The following is an 11,581-nucleotide window of genomic DNA, read 5'->3' as shown; positions in this document are numbered from 1 at the left end:
TCCACCATGGCCCTTGGCTTGAAACGAGGTCTCCAAGATTTTAACACGCATGTTGGACAAGCCAGTTACCCCGATCTTCCCCGGCCTCAGTTCTTTCTCCTGCATAATGGGCATAATACCTGTGACACCTGCCAGGGCCAGGAGAGGATGGGAAAAGTTGGGGGAACACCCAGGGCAGAGCTTGGAGAAGCTGGTGAAGTGAAATAGAGTCTCATGGCCTATTGTCTTCTGCCTCTTCCTCACCTTACAGATAAGGTATGATCAACATGTGATTTTCATGCTCTAATTTGCCGTCTGTTCAGGGGTGAGTTCAGTTCGTCGGGAATGCTGGGCCTGAGACTTGAGGCTGGGAGCTGAGCTCCCACAGCCGGAGCGCCTCCCCTGGGCCGGTCCTTGGCAGCAGGCCCTTCACCTTGGTTTGCTTGGTTGCCCCTCAGTCACCGGAGAAGGTGGCACTGCTGCTCCGTTTCACAGAGCGGGAGACTGACAAGCAGCTGCTGCTGTAACATCAGCTGAAACTTAACCTAATACCCACAGTAGTTTAAAAAATATTTTACAACCAAAGAAACATTTTGCAGCTGCCCATGGAGAAAGATGAGGGATGTATGCAAAGCAAGGCATTCAAAGACCGAGAGCTTGGGGCAGACCCTTCCATACCCCAAATTTGTGTCTGCCTACAATATGACCTTTGGAATCAGAGTCTTCACAGATGTACTTAGTTAAGGACCTCGAGGGGACATCATCTTGGGTTTGGTATGAGCCCTACGTCCAATGGCTGGTGTCTGGATAGGAAGAGGGGTAAGGAGAGATGCAGCTGCGAGTTGGGGAACACCGGAGGACCCCAAAGCTGGCAGGAGCAAAGGAGGGTTTCCCTCTAGAGCCGTTGGAGGGAGCATGAGCTAGCGGACACCTTGAGTTTGGGCTTCTGGCTTCCAGAATTTTGAGAGGATAAATGTCTGCCGTTTGAAGCCACCAAGTGTGTAGCAGTTGGTTATGGCAATCCTAGCAAACTAATACATCTTGCCGTCTTTCTGGTTAGCTATTTACATTTGGACGCCAGAAATAAAGGCAGGCAGGAACGAGCGCTAGGCAAACATAGGAAAGCACTGGCCCCATAACAGGAAATGTTAAATCTCTTTGGGAAAACAAAACAAAAGGCAGAAATTCCCTCGTTCTTGCCTTAAAGATAGGATCCACAGTCTGCAGCGGAGTCCGGCAGCCTGAGGCATGGGATCAGGGGAATGATGTAAGATGACATGATTTATTGCTTTGTTAAGCAATAGTTTCAGCCATGTATCATGCTTTCAAGCTTAAATGATTGCCAAAGTAACAGGCGGGCTAAGGGGATTTGAACACACAGAGAGTATCTCTGGCGAAGGGAGAGTGAGCATGGCTGATATTTCTGTTGGGAAGGTGGGAGGTAAGTGGTTTGAAGACTTGATTATGGAAAAACTGCTCTGGGTGACAAGATGACATCAACAATAATTTAGTGGCATCAGGGTATGGGGAATATTGAAGTAGGCTGGTTGAGCCATATTTCTAAGAGACTAATATGAGAAGTCCTTCAAACTGGGACAGCAGCTGGGGGCCTGTGACCCCAACAGGTGAGCAGGCAGTGGTAACTGAGAGGCCCGGGAAGAGTTGATGCTTAAATTTGAGGCCAAATTTTGAAGAGAACAAATGATCTGATAGATGGAGAACCGGCCAAGAGCAAATTACAGCAGTTCAGCTGGGAGATGACTAAAGCAAAAACTAGAATCTTGGCAGTAGTCATTGGAAAGTATCTAGCCATCCATGTGTAAGCGCATGCCGAGTATGTGTATTATATTTTTAAAAAGAGATTAAAATCTCATAATTACAAGACTTTATTAATCCCTCCAGAGGAGTCAGAAATGATAATCTGTATCCAAAAGGACACCCAAATTGCTAACCTGGGGCCGAGGGTGTGGCTGGGATGACTTAACCTCAGGAAACTGGCAGTCTGTCAGGGAGGTGAAGACAGACCAGCCAGTGTGGGCAGAGCAGTTAATCGAGGAGGGGGTGGGAGAGGCCCCTGGAGTGAAGGGCTCCTTGGTGCTGTCTCTGCCCAGTGGAGAAAAGGCCACCTGCCTTGCATCCGTCTCTCTGTTGTGTCCGGAGAGTTGGTCTTCCCATCAGGCTCTCCGTCTGTGCCCAAATCACAGTTTGCTAATTATTCAAGTTGACGGACATGAAGACTTAACAGCTCTCACATATTGAAGGAGCCTGTGCTCCAAAGTTTAAAGCCCGAGTTCAAATGCTGCCTCTAGCTGTATGACTAAGATTATGAGATCAGCGATTATTACATTGTCTAATCTCATCTGCCAGAAAAGTGGGTTCCAGAGCCATTAGTGACAAGAATTAGATGAAATGATATGTGCGAAGGAGATAGTGCCTGGCACATAGAAAAGTCGGGTAAATGTGAGTTGTTTTCAGGCGCCTGCTTTGTGTTGAGCTGTGCTTCCCATTTAATCTGCACTACTGCGTGAGCTGGGGGAGGTAGGCGTTCTTCCCTGATTCATAACGAGGAAACTGAGGCTCGGAGGACTTGAGTAGTGTAGCTGAGCTTCCTCACCTGGTAAGTGGCAGGGCCAGGGTTTGAAGCCATAACTGTGAGCCTCCAACTGTTCTCTCTGGCTATGGGTACGATATTACCGTGGCTCAGATAAAATTGAGCTCCTGTCTGTCTCATGAGTTAGTGACCTCACCATCCCCAGGGCACCACTGGAAGGGCCACAGGTGGGCACACCCCCTCCGTCCTGCTGCTGGTGTGGCCCTAGTACTCCTGTGTTCTCTGTCTCCTGGCTTCTTGTCTCACTTTTAAATCTTAATTACTACTTGGTTGTTAATGACATACAGTACCAGATATCTTAACACACACACACACACACACACACACACACACACACACACACACACACACACACACACACACACTAAACTCCCCTCAAATGCCTGCCTCATCCCTCCTTGTTTTGACAAGCTTTGCGTAGAGTTTTGTCGGGTTCCCTGGAGGTGCACACGTGCGAGATTGTGAGGGGATCAAAGGTGGCTTGTCAGGGCTGTTAGATCCAGATCCAGAGCTCGGCTTTTTGGCAGGAAGGAAGCCATCCCAAGACAACTCCCGAGTCCCCTGCTTGCTTTCTTTGTCCTGCCCCTTCCTCTGTGGTCCTTCCTGTAGCATTCCCAGGTTCATTAGCCTCTCTCTGCTCCCTCATTTTCTGCCTGGGGATGGAGTGTCCGGCAGCTGCCTGGGGGTGGGTGTACCATTCCAGAACTCTGGCTGTCTGCACAGCCCCCTTTCTGTGGCATCCTTATTGCTATATATATTCGATGTTATGACTACTACTCAACGTATGTATTCATTCTACTGTGGATGTATATTTAGTTTTTTCCTAGTTGTGCCATAATGCTGTGGTGGGCATTCTTGTATTTTGGAACACATCTTTGTGAACACATCTTCGTTCAGTATATACCTAAGAGTAGGATTGCTTGATTATAAGGTTATATATATGTTCAGCTTTAAAAAATCTTGCCATTTTCCCCCCCAGTGTACTTGTGCCAATTCATATTTCCAGCAGCAACATAGGAGAGAGAGTTCCAGAAGCTCCACATCCTTGTCAAGACTTGGCATTACTATTATTTTTTTAACTGTTCTGGTGGATGTATAGTTGTTTATTATTGTGATTTAAGTGTGTATTTCTATAGTTATTTATGTTGAACACTTTTTTTTTTTATGCGTGTTGGCCATTTGGACATCCTTTTTTTGGCGAAGTACCTGTTAAAGTCTTTCGCCCTTTTTAAATTGAGTTGCTGATATTTTTCTTATTGTGTTACAGGAGTTCTTCATATATTCTGGATATGAATTAGTTAGGCTTGCTTTCTGACTTTTCATAGTGCCTTGGTTTAACAGAAGTTCTTTTTTTTTTTTTTTTTGAGGAAGCACATTTTTATAGGTGCTAATGATAAAAGACTGAATTGTACAGGAATTTTTCCTGTTGAATATTATTTCCTATATTGTTTTTAAAATTTTAATTTTTTAATTGCACAGAAATTCTTAATTTTAATGAAGTCCAGTTCGTCAGAAATTTCCTTTATGACCATTGCTTTTTATATCCTGTTAAGAAAATTTTACTTATCCTAAGGCTATGAGGACACCCTCTTATGTTATCTTCCGGAAGCTTCACGGTTTAACTTGCACGTTTAGGCCTACGTTCCACCTAGGATTGACTTTTGTGTATGGTCTGAGGTTGGGGTAACTATTAATTTCTTCTTTATGTGGACGTCCAGTTGGGCCCTGCAGTACGTGTGGGTCATCTTTCCTTCGGGCACGGCAAATTCACCTTTATTGTAAACCGGGTAACCGTATACGTGAGCATCTGCTCCTGAACTCTGTTCTGTTGGCTCAGTGAATATTTCAGGTATGAATGACAGATGGCCTGGGCCGTACCACGTTCCCAAGGAAGATGGAGGTGCAGGGCTCTTGCTTTCTAAGAAGATCTTGTGCTTCGTCTGCTCGCTCACATGGTTTATCTCTGCCTTTTTCTGACCTTTTCCCATAGACACAACTAATTGGCTGACAAAATGATCAAAATAGCAGAGCCTTACGTAACATTGACCATGTGCTAGGCCCTATTCTAAATATACTTTAACTCATTTCATTTTTACACAAACCCATGATGTAGTTACTATTATAATATCCATTTTCCTGATAAGAAAACTGGGACACCCAAGACCACACGGGCGGTATGTGCCAGAGCTGGAATTTGAGCCCAGGGATTCGGCCTTAGAGCCCATGTTCTTAAGCATGACACTGGGCTTTCTTTCAGTCAATGGCAGGAAGTAGAATGTTGGAGGATGAAATCACCCTGGCGTAGGAGTAAAGGCATCTGAGTTCTTATCTTGGCTTCTGCCCCTACTGGGTGTGAGATTTTGTACACGTTGATTAATCTCTTTGAACCAGTTTCCTCAACTGGAAAGTGTGAGAGTAAAATGATATTTTCATTTCTGACATTTTACCATGTCATCTGTCTGGAAGAGTCTTAAAAGAGACTAGATTTTTTTGAAGAGAAGAAAATTCCACAGTGGTGACTAGGGTTGTGGCACAGATTGGGGAGGAGCCCACAGAGAGTGGCGAGAGCTGGGTTGGGAGGGTAAGGAGTTGGGGAGAAGGGGGAGCGGGAGAGAGAGGATTAAATGGGTCCAGTCTTCCAAACTTGTCCCTTCCTATCTGCTTGTCCCCTTTCTGGACCCTCGGATCCAGCCTGTCAGGGTACATGCTGGAGGAGGTGACGATTCCTGGGTACTGAGTTTTCTAGTTGACCCTGCTTCTGGGAATTAGTTTGAGAGCATTCCTATTGATTCCCAAGGTTATGGTTCCTGTGTGAGCCTTCTGGGAGGCAGTTTCTCTGCCCAGAGCTGGCTAATTGTTCACCCACCGTGTCCATTCATACCAGGCTCTTCCACATGGGCACTAAGGGTTGATGGGGGGCAGCTGAGTGACCTTGGAGGCTCTTGAAGCCCAAGTGCGGGGGCCTGGGAACAGCCTGTTATCATTAACTCTTGGAGAGGGACATGATTGTTGGTTGCGGTGGGGGAGAGAGTTAAAAAATAACAGACGTGTCACACAAGTAATATATGCTACTTTTAGAAAAAATTAGCAAATTCGAATACACGAAAAGGAGGAAACAAAAAAAGTCACCTGCAATCCCTTAATCCAGCGATAACCACTGTTACCATTTTTGGAGTAATTCTCTTTAGAGGTTTTGGGGATCTCTGTTTCTCTCTCTTGATAGATCTCCCTCTCTTTCCGCATGTGTGTGTCTGTACGTAGCACATGTATAAATATAAATATATATACACACACACTCATATATCTACTTTTTTTTTTTTTTTTTTGATGAAAAACAGATTCTGCTCTCGTGGTGCTAGATTTTTCAGTTTGGCCGAAACCGGCATTTCCTGCATCGCTGAACATACTTTGTCACTTTTGGTAGCTGCGTGGCGAACGTGGGAGACGGTTTCCCATGTGCGCCGTTCCACACTGTGAACACCCTTATTCATGCATTTTTTGAACACATTTCTGATTATTTCCTTAGGAAATTCTTGCAAATAACAGAATGAATAGATACCAGTGATTTTTGAAAGATAACGAAGTCCTTAATACTATCATCATTATCATTAAACTTTTATGCAGTACCAATAACATTAATAACTACTTTTTATTGGAATGCCTTGTATATTACCAACTCTCTATATGCATCATCTCATTTAATTTCCCAAGGCGGTATGTAGTTATTAGTTTCATTTATTCCCATTTTACAGCTGTGAAAATTGAAGCTTTGGAAGGTCAGTAAGTTCCCCAGGTCGCTCAAATGAGAAGAGCAGGGACAGGGAAGCAGGTCTGGGTTGCTCTCCACTCTGTGCCCTGCTCCCAGCGGGGTGTGCAGGGCCTTCCCACCACGAAGACCTGGCTCTCAAATACTATGGGCGGGAGATTGGTGCCTGCACATGGACTGGAGATCGACATCTGCCAAAGGAGAAGCCCGGCTCATGCGTGCTGGGGCTCTGTGAGGAGAGGTGGGCTGGGGCTTCAGAGCAGGGCTCCTGGAGCTGAGCCAGAAAGGAAGGGGACAAGGAACCATAGAAGAGTGGAGAGAGCACCCCAGGAAGGGGGGCAATGCATGAGCAAAGTGGTGAAGTCAGGGAAACCTGACACGCTTCCCTAAGACTCACTCAAAGTCCCCTGTGTTGAGATCAGCTTACAGGAGGTCTGTTCTAGCACCTTCTCCAGACACCGACAGCGAATGTGCAGTGTCACAGGCAACGGTGGTAATAACGGAAATTTAATTTTCTGTTAAGCAGCCTTGTATATATTTAAATAATTTCATTTTATAGATAGAAATGTTTTCCTGACTTCTTCTTTGTTCCTCAACATCGTAATAGCCTTTTGTCTGATTATGGGAATATTATCTAGTCAACTGTAATAGATAAAATCTTATACAGCACAGACGAGCAACAAGATGAAAGCAGAGGCCAGCAGACCCTCCCCATCCTGAGACAGCTCCGCTTCGCGTCCCGGCTTCCAGACTCTCTCTAGGCCTATAGACTCGTAGGGGGTGGTTTCCTTCACAGCTTTACGTGAGTGGGATTGGGCCAGACGCCCTCTCCTACTGCATGTTTTCCCACTCAGGAATCTGTCTTGGACACCTTCCCCGTCATTACGTATGGATTTCCATCATTATTTTTATTTATTTTTGTAGAGTCTGGCTTACAGTAATTCAAAATGGTCAAATTTCTGGTATATAAAATGTTCATTAAAGTGCATAGAAATTGGGGTTTGACTCTCAGATGAGAGTCCTTCACCTTCTCAAAATGCCATGGGCTTTATAAGCCATGGTGGCCAGTGATCGGGGGGTCTTCCTGTTAAATTTTTTGTGTTTCCTTTTTAATTTTGCAGATTTTCAAACAGTTTATAGTAGAGGGAATAGTACAATGAACCTTCAAAAACCCATCACCTGGATTCGCAACTATCAAGATTTTGCCACATTTGCTCTGTCTATCCTTTATTTTTTTCTCTTTTGCTGAAATATTTTAAAGCAAATTCACTTATCTTGTCATTTTACCCCTGCATTGCTTAAAAATAAAATAAAAAAAAAAGACATTTTCTTATGCTGCCACAATGCCAATGCCTCACCTCCTAGCAAGACAACCCTTGATTCCTGGGGCCATCTGGTCTACCGTCAGACTCCCCTGATAGTCCCGTCTTTTTTACAGTTGTTCTGTTTGAATTGGGAACCAAACAGGGAGAACACTTTTCATTTGGTTGCTGTGTTTCTTAAGTTTGTTTTCTAGAGCAATTCTCAAATAATATTAACTCACATGAAAGTAATTTATGAATTTTAATTACACTTCAGCCCTCCTGTTTACGTCAAGGGGAAAGTCTCAGCTTTTGGGAGCATGTTTTTAGCACTGATCTAGACCACTACCAATAACGTCCCTGCTTTCTCTGTGAGTTTTTTTCCCAGCCTTCCTCCATCCCTCCATCACTCACAGTTCTAAGCAAGCAGCCTTGCCTAGCTAGATTTTAATAACGTTATTTTCTTTGCATCGTGGTTAATGTAACCTTCTATTTATGGTAACTGACATGAATATTCTGTTTAGGGTAGTATCTTTCCTTTCTTTCTTTCTTTCTTTCTTTCTTTCTTTCTTTCTTTCTTTCTTTCTTTCTTTCTTTCTTTCTTTCTTTCTTTCTTTCTTTTTCTCTTTCTTTCTGTTTTTTTAAAGAAAATAAATTTGAATAAAACGAATGAATCAGTTTAAAGAAAAGCCATGGAATGGATGACATGCAAGTGTAACAGCCCTTCTGGAAAGTGTTCTTAACTTAACATTTTGTTTTGTTTTTATTTTTTGGTGACTCAGGGTCATATTGGGAACATCAGCCATTGCACAGCGATGGCCTCAGGCTTCCCGCACTTTTTCTCTATGTCCCTAGGCTGTGATAGTGGTGCTTTTACACCCGTTTTTCATCGTGTTTCTGTCTCATCTTTTTTGGTAAGTTTTCCTTTCTCATTCTCTCACCCTCTTTTAATTTGTTACTTCTCAAGTACTATGAGCTGGGAAACAGTTTTGTTTGTTCTGATTATACCCAAATGAAGAGAAAATAGGCTTTGAGTGAGGGTCAGATGGGACAAATATGAGGCAAGTTTTTCTTAGGTCCTGTCCATTCCGGGCTTCTTTTTAGCACCATCCTGCTTCACACCTCACATGATTGAAGGTGGCTGTGGGAGATGGTAACGGGAGTTATCGCTTCTTATGGCAGATAAAGTGGCAGACAAGAGGATCATGGGTCTCTTGCATTCCCATATAGATTTTTCAGGATACAACACAGATTTGCTAATTGCCTCCCTCCATCTTTATAGAATTTTGATGTGGAATTAGCATCATGACCTTTGATTCGTGGAGGAAGGATCTGTGGTTGAGAGAGGGCCGGTGATTTCCCACAGGCTGCACGGTGGGCTTAGGGCAGAGTTGTGGCTCGAACCAGGTGTTATCGCCATAGGAAATGTAAAGAATTTTTATAAGAGTTTATTTGAGCCAAACTGATGGCCTATGCTGGGGAGCAAGATCTCAGATACTCCTGACAATAAGAGTTTTACAGTTTCCTTTATGCATTTGAAATTGAGGAGGGGACATAAGGAAGATTACGTGGAGATGAGAGAAAGCAGGATGGGGATTGGTTTACAGGATACTTAAGATTATGTGCAGATATTAGAAGGAGGCATCTGAAAGGGGCATTTCAAAGGTGTGTTAACCTTAGTGGAGGAAAGAACCAGCACATCACAGGGCACTTGCTCAGCCAGAGCATGGACAAGATCCAGGGGGTTGGGACAGGCAGATTTAGGGGAGTTCGGCTGCTAGGGGCGAGGCCCTTATGTGGCTCAAGATGTCCTCAGCCAGAAGGACAGCAGGGCAGGAATGAGAGCCAAGAACGCTAATCCTCGTTGCTCCTCAGCCTCTTGGCTGTGGAAGGAAGAGCGGGGTCCCAGGAGTCCTCGCGCCTTCACAGCTGTGTGCCCTGGGCCAGGAAACAGCCCATCTCTGAGCCTCAGCGGAAAAGAGAGTCTGGGACCTGGGTCAGGGGCCTTGTAACTGCGGTCTTGGGTGGGGCGGGGTCCACCTCCCTCCACACCTTTCCAGGTACCGTAGTAATTGAAGCAGTTCTGTTTGTTTGTTTTTAATTCTTAAGACTTTATTGGAAAGATTCTGATGCCAACATTTTTCTAAAAAAAAAAACCAAAAAAAAAACTGAACAAAACAATCTTGTGTGTTCCACTTTCACGTCTTCCTGCGTTTCCACTCTTGGGTCATGGAACTTCCCCACCCCTGCCAACACTGGCCAATCCTAGGGAGACAGTCTTGGGTCCTACTCCTACTCCCTTCTCTTCCCCTCCTCTGAATTCTGTCCATCCCACTGCCTCAGTTTCCCTTTCGGCAGCGCTTGCCACCATCCTGACTCTGCACAACTGCCTGCCTCCTCATTGGCCTCTCTGCCCTTTAGCCTCACACCCTGCACTTGGCCCTTCACGCAGTTGTGTTCAGTGGCTCCCACTGCTGGTAGGAGAAAGCCCAAGATGTGAGACCTTGCAGGCCTTTGGACCCCCCTTCTCCACCTCTCCTCTGTGTCTAAGCCAGGGCACTGTTTTGCTGCTTGTCATCTTGGAGCCACTGGACTTATCCTGCGAGACTCAGCTCACATGTCATGTCGTCAGTGAGGCCTCATGCAAGCACCCCACCCCAGCACATGAGTCACTTCTGTGTCCCTGCAGTTGCTCTAAGCTCTGCCACATCGCTCCTCCCAGGTCTGGTTTCGCTGTTCAGCCCCATGGTTTTCAGGGTCTGGAATTTTAAAATTCACCCCAAATCATAAATACTCGGTACAGGGAGTTTGGACCCCGCCATTTTGATCCTGTGGACGTGCGGACCTTACCGTACTGACCCAGAATTCTGTGACAGATGCATTTACAGTGAGAGATTAGAACAAACTTATCAATCCAACTTAATTGATTGGTTACTTTTCTGTAGAACACAGTTAAATAGGTCCTGATTTTCTTCCACTTTCATCAATAGCAGTTCTTTTCTACGTAGATTTTACAGTGAACATCGGTTTCATGGATCAGTTTTTTTCGTCTTTATAAAGTTTTACAAATTATAAGCTTCTGTTGGAGTTTTCTTTTATGGGTGCTATTTCTACCCAATCCAGGTTTTGTTGGATAAATTTTGTGGTATTTTTTTTTAAATTAATAAACTTCATTTTTAAGAGCAGTTTTACATTCAAAGAAAAATTAAATGGAAAGTACAGAGAGTTTCCTTATATTCCCTGTACCCCCCGCCCCCCACGACCTCCCTCACTGTGGACATCTCCCACACAGTGGTTCGTTTGTCACCGTTGATGAGCTCGCATTGACACATCATCACCCAAAGTCCATAGTTTACATCAGGGTTCACTCTTGGTGCTGTATATTCCATGGATTTGGACAAATTAACTTCCCGGCACTTCTGGCCTGTTCAAGGCACCCTCCAGTAGAGAGCCCTGGGGCAGAGACCCTTGGTGCTTGCAGGAGAGCGCCGTGGGTGTGTGCTGGAAAGGTAAGTGCCGAGAGGATACTGCGGGGGCTGCTGTGAAGCCTCAGGGCCTTTGCACTTACTGTCCCCTTCTCTCTAGCTCTTTGAAGGGAAGGCATCTCATCTTTCAGCTCTTGGCCCAGAGTCTCTTCTTCTGACAGATCCTCTCTAAATTAGCACCTGCCCCCCAGAACTCTCTACATCATCATATTTCTTTCACAGCGCATGCCACAATCAGAAATTAGCTTATGTAGTAGTTTGCAGGCACTGCTGTGCCTCCAGTGCCTTAGAGAAGCATCTGGCTCATACTCGCACCTCCATAACTATTTTCTGTACACACATGTGCCTTGCCATCTACGCCCCAGCTAAATATAACGTGCCGCCCACTACTACCTTATACTTACTACCAGATAGGGGCAGTAAAGATGGAGTATGGGTT

At 44.9% G+C, this 11,581-nt stretch overlaps 1 long non-coding RNA gene across 1 annotated transcript in view; it reads left to right on the top strand.

The window, feature by feature from the left end:
• Positions 1-1,164: 1,164 nt before the first annotated feature.
• The window catches only part of LOC111739038, a 59,033-nt gene continuing 48,616 nt past the window's right edge, over positions 1,165-11,581 (top strand). Inside the window, exon 1 of the long non-coding RNA XR_002780072.1 lies at positions 1,165-1,420. This is a non-coding gene — a long non-coding RNA (uncharacterized LOC111739038). The remainder of the gene's footprint in view (positions 1,421-11,581) is intronic.

Source organism: Pteropus vampyrus, unplaced genomic scaffold (assembly GCF_000151845.1).
Source record: "Pteropus vampyrus isolate Shadow unplaced genomic scaffold, Pvam_2.0 Scaffold46, whole genome shotgun sequence".
NCBI classification, from domain to species: Eukaryota; Metazoa; Chordata; class Mammalia; order Chiroptera; family Pteropodidae; genus Pteropus; species Pteropus vampyrus.
This window is presented reverse-complemented; position numbering and strand designations above follow the sequence as displayed.